This window comes from Artemia sp. Qi Xiang Cuo, chromosome 4 (genome assembly GCF_049724085.1).
Source record: "Artemia sp. Qi Xiang Cuo chromosome 4, ASM4972408v1, whole genome shotgun sequence".
Taxonomy (NCBI): domain Eukaryota; kingdom Metazoa; phylum Arthropoda; class Branchiopoda; order Anostraca; family Artemiidae; genus Artemia; species Artemia sp. Qi Xiang Cuo.
The window spans coordinates 79,070,873-79,082,763 of NC_142797.1; positions in this window are offsets into that span (position 1 = coordinate 79,070,873).

Sequence of the window (11,891 nt, forward strand, 5' to 3'; positions counted from 1 at the left end):
AGGTTATATTCTATTATTATTCTATTCTTTTCTTATTCTAGCTTATTATTCCTTTCTACATCATTACCTACAACTTTATCACGGTTTAACATAGTCTCAAAATGTTCTGCCAATCTCCCTTAACACTTTCATTATCACTAAAGAATATAAAAATGCTTTTGGGATTGGGATTTGGGATTGGCAGGGAGAACATTGGCGATCCTCCCTTTGAAAACAGCTTAGCGAACGGTTAGGATCAATTACCTGAGACGTATGGAAACATCAGATACGACCTTTTAAATACAGCGATAATACAATAAAATATAAATAAATTAAAATAAAAAATGTAAATCTATATTCACAAAGTCCGTGATTTGAGAGTAAAGCACCCCACTTTAAGTAGTAGTAGATGTGTTGTCACATTTAACCGTGAAAATAAATAAACAAAACTAATAACTTTGAGCTCTTCATCCGTACGAATTAAAACGTTTTGGGATATGTGATCTGTTGATTCCCAAAGTACCTTTAAAAGGATTGCTTCACGTTCTTCAGCTGTTTGTTGCCTTATTTCTTTTAGCTTATTGTTTGCTGATTTTCCACCCAGATTTTTTTTTTTTAATTGACACCCACTACTGCCAAATTGTATTTATTTTTTTTCATCAAAATTGAATTTCTTATTTTTGGTATTTTTAAAATATTAAATAAAAAAATTTCCACACATTAAGTTTTCCCAAAAAAAAGTAAAGAACCCTATTAAACCATAAATGAATAAAAACAACAACCACAAATCAGTATCAATAAATAAATGAAACCAAAAACGAATAGAAATTAAAATAAATAAAAGAGTCAAACTCAAAACGAGCAGAAAGTAATAGTAGTAGGATTCTAAACCCCTATGCTTTCTAAATGCCAGATTATAATTTGTACTTTACTGAAAAAATTCAAATAAATTTACTGAAAAAAATGTGTATTGTCAGTTTAATGTACATATGCTGATATTTTTGATTTTTTAATACAAATTGTATTCTGACTTTTGAGAGCACAGGGGTTTTGAGCCCTAATCATATTAATTTCTGCTCGCTTTGAGATTGACTGCTATTTATTTTTATTTCTGTTCGTTTTGGGTTTAATTTATTTATTGATACTGATTTTTGGTAGTTATATGCTTGGTAGTTTTTGTTCATTTTTGGTTTAATGGAGTTCTTTACTTTTTTTGGAAAAACTTATTCTGTGGAAAACATTTTTTTAATTAATTTCTGTTCGTTTTATATTGATACAGTCTTTTTCAGGGAAAAAAATAATAGCTTGGTTATTTCTGGTTTTCCTTTAAGAATTTATAGTTTGGCCTGCTGTTTATATGCTGAAGAAACTTTTTCAGGAATTTATAACAACATAAATTCTTTTGAAAATCATGACACAAATATAGTGTTTAATTTAGTCGTATACATCCTCTAGAATTGATAAATAAAAGTTAATATCATTCCCAAAAAATTACATTTATGCTCTTTCACAGCCTGGATAGTGGATACAATTACACTCTTTTGATTAAGTAAAATTTTAAGAGCAGAAGTAGTAATAGAAGTACCCCCGAAAATTTAAACTTAATACCCTCAGTCGTTCCTGGTATATTGCTGAGTTGTCTTATTGGGAACCAGAATACAAACAGTATGTCTTTATTTAATTTTAAAGCAACATTTAGTTTTTAAGCATATTACATAACCGTAGGGGGTTGACCTACCCAATAACCCTAAAGATATAGTTATTAGACCATTGCTGAGTAATATGCTGAACGAAATGGCTGTCTTAAAATTTTGATTGGAAGTGTTTGGAAAATTATGAGCTAAAGAGGAGGGCTAACTGCCCTCCAATCACTTTTGACTCTTAAGAGGGAAATAGAACTTTTGATTTCTAATCAAATTAGTTCCTTTAAAATATCAATGATACTACTATCTGTGGCAGAACAGAGCTACCTAGGTCCTCATGCGCCCTATAGTGCTTAATTGAAACTCCTCCTAAACATTCCCTAAAAGTTTCAACTTAATGCCATTAGTGTCGTTAGTTACAGTAATCGTAGAAGCAGTATTAAATAAATGCACATTGTGTCTTCTGGCTAGCTCAAAATCCACAACCAATGAAGGCATGAAGGTGAAATTTACAGAGAATTTTTTTGTTTTACGGATGACAACCCGCCATCCATATGTATGTTGTTAAAAAGGCATATCAGCATTATCTTAGGAATAGTTTTGTGCATTAACTTAAAATTTACAAGGCTTGTTATGGGGTATGCTGAACTAACCAAACGACAATAGTTGCATCATAATACTACTGCTTCTACTCCTACAACTACTACTAATATTACTGTTACCGCTACTACTACTACTGATACTAAAGCTAACACTACTATTATTAACTGTACTTCTACGGCTACTACTATATTTACTGGTGCTACTACTAAAACTAATAAACCTAAGGGTATTAAGGCGAACATTTAGGGCAATATTTTAACTGTATCGAAATAAATCAGAACAAACTATGCCCATATAGGTTGTCAAGAGGACCTATCAGCAATGTTTCAGGATCGGTTGATGGTATTAAGTTAAAAATTTCATCGTGTGTTGAAGGGGATGTTGAAAAAAATGTGCTATTTGTATATTGCTACTAATGCTACTACTGCTACTACAGCTATTGCTACGCATAAATACTGAACCTTTCAACAATACTAAAAAATTGATGTCTCAAAACTTTGTTTGGAAATTTGTTATGGGAAATGAAGGGCATGGGGGGGGGGGGGAGGATTCGCTCAAATCACTTTGACTCTTAAAAAGGGTACTATAACTTCCAGTTTGAAATCAAATGAGACCCATCTGAATTTAATATGACCACAAAGCCCTTGCCCCAGGGCTCTGATTACCAATCCAACGAGTCCATTCCAAAGCATATACGTCCACCCTTTTTATAGGAACCTTATATGCCCCAAGGACATAACTTACAAACCCTTCCCTGAGACTTGTAGGGGGGGGGCTGTCTTCCTCACACACATAATTTCCGAAACCTTCAACTCCAATAGATAAAATTATTATATTCAAATTTTGATTGGAGGTAGTAAAACAAATTATGAGCGTGGAGGGAGGGGGGGGCTGTTTACTCTCATAACACTTTGACTATTAGAAGGGACACTATAACTTCCAATTTCAAATCAAATAAGCCCCATATGATGTTTATACGACAGTTCATTGAATAAAGACCGTGTATGCCCTCAAAAAATAAATTACAACTCTATCCCCAGGGCGCTGGAGGGTTGTGTCATCTCTAGAGACCTTATTATATGTTCTTTGGACTATTTTAAAAAAAATCGCTATCTCATAATTTCAATCAGATACATTTGGTGAAAAGCGGGGTTGTAGAAGAGGGGGGGGGGGGCTAAATGCCGTCCATCACTTAGGACGCTTAAAAAGGAACTAGAACTTCTAATTTTCAACCAAATGAGCCTCTTTTAAAGTCAAACAACCATCCCTTCCCTAAAAACCTTAAATACCCACTGGGCATAATTTACAACCCTTGCCCCTAATCTCTGGGGTTCGTTTCAACCCCAAAAGCCTTGCTATATGACATTTAGGCTATTTTTAATTGAATGGCTATCTTAAACTTTCTATTAGATGCAGTTCGGTACAATACGACGTGTGTGGGGGGGAGGGGTAGCTGCCATCCCATCACTTCGACTCCTATGAGCCACCTCCAAAGTTTATATGACCACGCTTTCTATAAGAACCTTGTTTGCCCCCAGGCTATAACTTACAACCCTTGCCCTGAGGGCTGGAGGGATTTATTTTATCCTAAAAGACATAATTTCCAGACCTTTCAAAAACGTTGAACAAAATGGCTATCTCAAAATTTTGATTGGAAGCGTTTGGGGAGATGATGGGCGTGGGGAAAAACCTTATATGCCCCCAGGGCATAACTTACAACCTTTGCCCTGGGGACTGTAGGGGGGGGTTTCATCCTCGAAGACCTAATTTACAGAACTTTCAACTAAGTTGAACAAAATGGCCATCTCAAAATTTTGATTGGATGTGTTTGGGGAAATGGTGGGCGTGAGAGGGTGTTCATTGCCCTCCAATCACATTCGACGATTAAAAAGAGCAATAGCCCTTTCAATTACCAATCGAATGAGCCCTTTTTGAAGCTTCTACGACAACACTTCCTATAAACACCTTATATGCCCCAGGGCATATTTTCAGACCTTACAACCCTTGCCCTGAGGGCTTTGAGGCGATTGTCATCCTCAAAGACCTAATTTCAACTATTAAAAAGGGCACTATTCCTTTCAATTTCCAATCGAATGAGCCCTTTTTGAAGTTTCTACGACAAAACTTTCTATAATAACTTTATATGTCCCCAGGGTATAACTTACAATACTCGCCCTGAGGGCTTTGGGGGGAGTATCCTCCTCAAAAACATAATTTCCGGACTTTTCAACTACGTTGAACAAAATGCCTATGTAAAAATTTTGATTTGACGTGTTTGGGGAAATGATGGGCGTGAGAGGGGGTTAATTGCCCTCCTTCGACGATTAAAAAGAGCACTAGCCCTTTCAATTACCAATCGAATGAGCCCTTTTTGAAGCTTCTACGACAACACTTCCTATAAACACCTTATATGCCCCAGGGCATACTTTCAGACCTTACAACCCTTGCCCTGAGGGCTTTGAGGCGATTGATATCCTCAAAGACCTAATTTCCAGGACTTTCAACTAAGTTGAACAAAATGGCTGTCTCAAAATTTTGATTGGATGTGTTTGGGGAAATGGTGGGCGTCAGAGGGGGTTAGTTGCCCTCCAATCACTTTCGACTATTAAAAAGGGCACTAGCCCTTTCAATTTTCAATCACATGAGTCCTTGTAAAGTTTCTACGACAACACTTTCTACTAAAACCTTATATACCCCAGGGCATAACTTACAACCCTAGCCCTGAGTGCTGTGGGGGGAGTGTCATCCTCAAAGACATAATTACTGGACCTTTCAACTACGTCGAACAAAATGGCTGTCTCAAAATTTTGATTGGGTGTCTTTTGGGAAATGGTGGACGTGGATGGGGTGTTATTTGCCCTCCAATCACTTTCGCCTATTAAAAATGGCACAAGCTCTTCCAATTTCTAATCGAATGAGGCCTTTTCGAAGTGTCAACGACAACTCCTTCGATGTAAAGTGCCCTGGTCTAAAAGATAAATAATACATTGTGCCAACATCGTTCTTTACCTAGGCAACGCTATTGCGCTGCCTATTATATGGTTGTGAAAGTTTTCAAGCAACTAATTGAAAAAATCTGACGTCAGTCCCACTTTCCTTAACACTTTAAAATTTTCTTCCGGACGAACCAACGACGTTGGCGTGGTAAGGCACACTACAAATGACATCTCTTTCTCGTCAATCCAATTAATGCATCTTCAAAATGAATTACTGCACTTTTCATTAAAAGGCCTGTTACCCTCCATCACCATGATCAAGCGTGATCCCACCAGACCTTGAGATCTTAAATCAAATCTTGACCCCCCCCCCCAAATACGGTAGGAATAGGTTGTAAGAAAGGACTTAAGGAAAATTGAAACTTCATTGAAGGGTGTACAGAGTTAGGCTTGAAGTAGAGCAGGATGGAGGACGAGCTTGCGCAGATGTATTGGCCTTAGGCGCCAGGGTGCTGCAGTGAGTATTTAGTAGTAGTAAAGTAGTTTAACAAGCATAAATTTTTGGTTTATTTTAGAGATGAAATTTTTTGTTTGTGTGGACATGAAGAAGAACCTTTCTCTTGAATCTTTCTTTTCATTGCTTAGCTCGATGTACTATAGAAATGTAGTTCCTTCCTATTGCAAAAAAAAATAAATTTTAAAGGCCTCAAATATATCTTATTTTCTTTTGAGACCAAAACTTAAAAGAAATTTCCTAAAATCTTTCCTCCCACATGCTTTTTTTGGCTTCTTCATGGTCCATTACGTTAGAGAGTAACTTTCTTTTGTGGCTAATTCTCTTACTATTTCAGAAAACTTTTGGTTGCTTTCTATTTTTAACTGGGTTTGACTATCTTATCACTTCTTGGTCATTTTAAAGATGATATTTTTTATTTGTGGGAACACAAAGAAGAATTGTATTGTAAAAATTGAATTTAATAAAGAATCGGAGGTAAATTCTTTATTTTTTTATAAATTCTTTAAACGGCCATATTAATTCGAAATATTTAGGAATTAAACATAACTAGCGCACAAATTTGAAAATCTAGTATGGATATTCCCTTCCTTAAGCGTTTTTCATGGCACCTGCAATCCTTTTAACCTCTGTTTATTTTCAGTTTGACGTACTGTTTGACTTAATGTTGGATTCTTTAAGATTTTAATTTTAAATTCTTTAAAAGGCGCCTTCCGTTTCTGGATGGCCTGGTACATAAGAGCAACACATGTTTCGGGTTTAAAGGAAACCTACACATAGTCACAGGTACATGAATCATCCTCCTAATCATTCTCTTGCTCTAGAAAGAGGGGTAGTTACTTCTATGGAGGACAAAGCATTACGTTTATGTTCACTATCTTTTCTCAATTCAGAGCTTGACCAGCTCAGAGGTGTTTTATTTGGGAGCAGATATCCGATCAATTTAATAAATTTTCTGATTGAAAAGCGTATTAATAGTTTAACAGAAATAAGCGCAGATAGCACAGATCAAAAGAAAAATCAGTTGATCTTGGTGTCCCTTATACCCATGCCACATTATAGTCACATTTGTCGGTAAAATCAAAATTACGCACGAATACAGCGCCAATTACGTTCGCCATTCGTAATTTCTCGAGTTGAACATTGTTCAACTTTCAAGCATAAATTTCTTGGCTAACCAATCAGAGTCAACGCTTAAGGCATACTTTTTGAAACTAGAAAAGATGGAAACTTAGAACAGTGTTTTTTATATCTGGGAGAGGAATCTGGCAAAAGTTAAGACGACTTAGCATTATTAGAAAACAGTTGGACACAAATAACTGTTAGAGCAAACTCTTTAAACTAATTTCTTTCAATTTTAATTTTTTGCTTTTTAAATACAAGTGTGACGCTAAAATCAAGAAAATCTTCATGTCATTCATGATATTTGGCTTTCTTTATCGATAGATGTGACTATGATGTGGCACGGGCATTACACAAATGAGTTACAGACTACATTACCAGAGATCTAAAGAAAAATAATGTATGCACCAGGGACGTACGCAGGAGGGGGGCAACCTGAACAACCTGAAAATTTTGACTCACCCATCGCAGAACGCATTTATGACCGCCCGCATCGTATTATTTTATTTCATAAACCAGTTTCACTCGTAGGACAAAGTGGCCCAACAAAACAGAGAGGCTTTTGAGATTAATAAAAACAAAAGTTAGGTCTAGCTTTGAGCAAAGATACAGGTGACATAAGAACAAGTGACTCGTATTTTCTTTCCTCCAACAAGATGCTGACAGTTTATTCAAGCCTGAGTTTGAATCATAAATACGCGTTGACTTACGGAGCAAATAAAGGAATTCACCAAAGTCAATTTTCTCTAACCAATACTGTCTCACTTTTGTATTCACAAAATGCCGCGTGCTCCCAACCCCTCAGATCGAAAAAATCTAGCACAAAAGAACCTTAAAATTAAAATTAAAGAACATGATTTTTAAATTCAAATTAATCTTTTAATTTTAATAAAATTTTCAATTAAAATTAAATTAATCAAAATTAAATTAACACTAATTAATTAATTTTAGATTAAATTAATTTAAAATTCATTTAGAAAAATTAAAATTAAGAACTGAATTTTAATTAAAAATAAATTGATTAATTAATTTTAATTAAAATTAATTGAAGAACATGAGACCTAGAACATGAGATTGCTTATCGTTTTAGCCATAGAGGCTTTTTAGATACTGCTGACAACAAATGTCCAGTAATTTAACATCCTTGCCCTCAGAAAGTCTCAGCGTTGGAAGCAAGGCCGTATCCAGGGAGGCCTAGGAGGTTTTTTATCTGTTTGCTACTTTCGCTGGTTTTCCACGTTGTTTAATTTTCAGATTTTTAACCCAATTTTTTTTCTGTTGGCTTTCTGTGTTGTTTGGTTTTATAAGTTTGGTTTAACCCGAGATCTTTCGTTCAAATTAAATTTTTTTGTACTAATTTACCTAAAAGCACTGAAGAAGAGAGACGATTACCCTCCTGAAATATTCACTTTCTTTGTCCAATATTTTCATTGGCCTTGAAAAAACCTCACTCTTGGTCTTCCTATCTTTAGTTTTTTTGTTTTGTTTTTTAATCCCGTAGCTTATTCTACACTGTATATTCTGGGCGGTTAAAACGTGGGGCAACCCGGGCAAGTAGCGGCTGGTGCTTTTTTTTTATTTGTTTGATTCGGGAGGGGGGACGTCGGAATTGATTTTGCACCGGGCGTAACCAACCTTAGGAATGGCCCTGCATGTATTCTATGTGTATTTTGGAATATAGATAAAATATTCCACTGTCTTCTTTTCTTCATTCCTTTTATTTGTTTTACTTTCCTTTCGGCTGTTCAATTTTACATGTGGTGGGAATTTTCCGGGAGAATTGTCTACGCGGGGACCAGGGAATCCCCTGGGACCCCCAAAAAAATTACTGGGCCAAACACAACATTGCTCTAAAAAATCAAACAATTTATTGTAATTCACTCCAGTGAACTCAATGGACGCAAAGGCATTTTCATGCCTTTCGTGCTTTAAAAATATACTTTCGAAACGCCAGAATTTAATAACTGAATACAAATTTGCCTTTAACTGATGGATGCTCACTTTTAAGCATACCAGTTTTAGTACTGCGTCTGGTTTTTTTTTACCATAATTTGTGTGGATACTGGGTACAAGGTGTATTAGATCACGACTGTTATCGTGACATTACCTGTCCAAGGTTTTTTTTTTTTTTTTTTTTTAACCTTATGCACATTATCACGGTTCCAAAACTGTTACGCATGAATTTCCGTGTTCCTAGCTAGATTAATTTACCTAATTTATTATCAGAAATCTGGCTTCAGCGGTGTCTTTGCTGCTTCCCTCTACCCGCTCAGGTCTTTTTGGCCTCGTGAGCAAAGCTCAGGCCTTACGCCCTCGAAAATACACCTGTGACGTCATTTCCCTTGTGCGCTTGTTATCATGACGTCACGTTTCCAATTTATCGATTTTATTTTCTTTTAGGTTAATGCTTTTCATATTTTTACATCCTATTTGCACAGTTCAGAAATCACTCTGTTTAAATTTGCATGATTCTCATGGCTCCAAAATTAGTTTACCTGCATTTCAATGTTCCTAGCTTGAACACTTTAGCTTAGTTTTTGGCCCACGCAAAAATGCACATTAATATAATACATTTAATTTTATATAGATCAATTTAACAGCAAATGAGTCATTGTCCCCTATTAACTTCGCTGACTGTTATCGGCAGCTTAGGTCCTTGGCCCTTGCACACTTATTTATTTCTTTTTTTTTACGTTTTTTGGGGCTGGAGGTTGAGTCATCAGAGCAGGGTACGATAAAGGCTATAAGAATTGATTGGCTTGCTTATTTGATATAAGGAGTTCTGTACGTCTTTAATTATCTTGCTTCTTACTTGGAGTTTGACTCCATATTATTGAAATTAAATAAATAAAATAATTTCCCTTAAAGGAACTTCAGACAGGATGACCTTCTCATGTATGCCCACTATACGCATTCTCTATAGCAAGGAATGAACTGGTATCATGTACTATAGATATCGTTACCGAACCAAGTGCACACAAGAGGTAGTTGCCCGTGCTTCTTAGTCTCCAGCGTATATCTCTGTACACTTCCATCATAGGGCAATCACTCAAAAATTGCCACTAATTTCGTATCTTTGAATTATATTCTTTAACCTTTATCTTAACCTGCTATAATAACTCAACTTCCGAAAAACAAGAAAAAAGTAAAAAATATAAAAATAAATACTATCGGATATTCTACACCCTATGTTCTACCTATATCTTGGAATACAGGTAGAATATTTCAAAGTCCCTTCTTTTCTACATTATTTTTATTTGTCATCTTTCCCTTTATCTGCTCAACTTTACACGAGGGAAAAATTTCCAATTGTTTAATTGTCTGCAAGGACGCCTTACGGGGTGAATTGTTCCCGAGGGTTGATTTTACAGGTGGAATTGTCCGTAGGGGGGAGGGGTATTTTTTGGGGGGGGGGACACCCTAGAGCCTGATTGACGATGATTTTAATTACAACTTAATTACAACGTTTAATTAAAAAGTTTCTGAATTCCATAAAGTAAGAATTTTCTTAACATGTTTCCTCTTGACAGGCCTAATTTTACACTGATACCTTTATTAAAAAGAAAAGCAACACAAAATACTCTTCGACAACCCATTTGAAAGATCTTTGTTGACCAATTAAGATAGCCTATACAGGATTAGTTCTTTATCTTTTCTTTGACATAAAATCCGAAGCAGGATTATAGAACGTGGTTGTAGTAGACAAAACGACATTAATGTAAAGTCTTTTTTGAAACAAAGTTGTTAAGTGTATTAAACCATTGATGAGACAGCCTACTATGAATGCACGATTTCTCAATTCTTGTTCCTAGGTCCGCATCGGGTTGTAGTTACTAATTCGAGTTCCGCATATCGGAACGGAATGATTTGCGTCTAGACGCAAATCAGCGTCTTGTCTTCCTCGTTCACATATATGTTGGCATTCTTTTTAATTTCTATGTCTGCATTCCATTTTGCCATGTTTTTCTAAAAAGTGTTGCGTATCATCATTAAGTCACCAATGAAAACCTATTACCAAGAGTGACTCTCCATCATCATCAAAACGATTTTTTTTTTTGCACCAAATTAAACTAGCAACTGACAAATATTATTCCATCTACTTGGATGGACTGCGTCATCAACATTATTTCAATGGACTTATTCTCGGAATTTGGATTTGCTCCAGCATAGAGCACTCAGTAAAGAACGGTCTGATCTTTTTTGTTAATGAAAAAAACTTAGTTTACTTACTATCCATTCCGTTTCTGAAATTTCGATTTGCTCAATTTTCTAGAAGTTATTTAACTATACTTTGATGGCCAGTGAAAATCATAGAATTTGAATGGATTTTGACACCAATTGAGATAAGCAGCTTACAAATTTTGTTTAGTTATAATATATAATTGCGTCTTCCATTCCGTGCAGCACCCGGTATCTATTCTGTTTCTGAAATTTGGATTTGCTCCACTTTCTAGAAGACATCAGTTTCTAGAAGATACTTAACTATCCTTTGATAGTCACAATGCATAGCTTGAATAGGCATCATGTCACATGATAGTCTCAGCCCAAGGATGAATAAGCATCATGCCCTATATAACCAATATTTGCTCCTTCAAAGGAGTTAAATAACTTACAAATATCAAAGAAACCGTTTCCAATCGCAAAACATAATGGAATTGCGGCATCAGCACCGTTGCCATTTCTAGAATCAGAATTTGTTCACTTTTCTAGATGACTTACACAGTATCCTTGAATAAGTATACTACTCCTCATTTTTGATTTTTAATAATATCAATTTTTCTGTGTAGCAGGGAAAATAAACTACATTTTAATTATTAGTAGATTTGGAGATACTTTTTATATTTCATCCTAACACAGGCCTGACGAATGATAACATAAAACAAATCTCACGTCTAAAACTTCATGCCAAGACCACCCCTCCATCAAACGTCAAACATTGTTATAAGAAAGCAATTCAGTTTTTCTACGACTGTGACTTACTTAGACTTAGGTCCTCCTACATCTGGGGACACATAGAGCAGCAACAGTGGTATACCAGTCCTGAAATTTTGATGAAAGCTCATAGAAAGTTTCGAACTTGTCCTGGACTTCTGC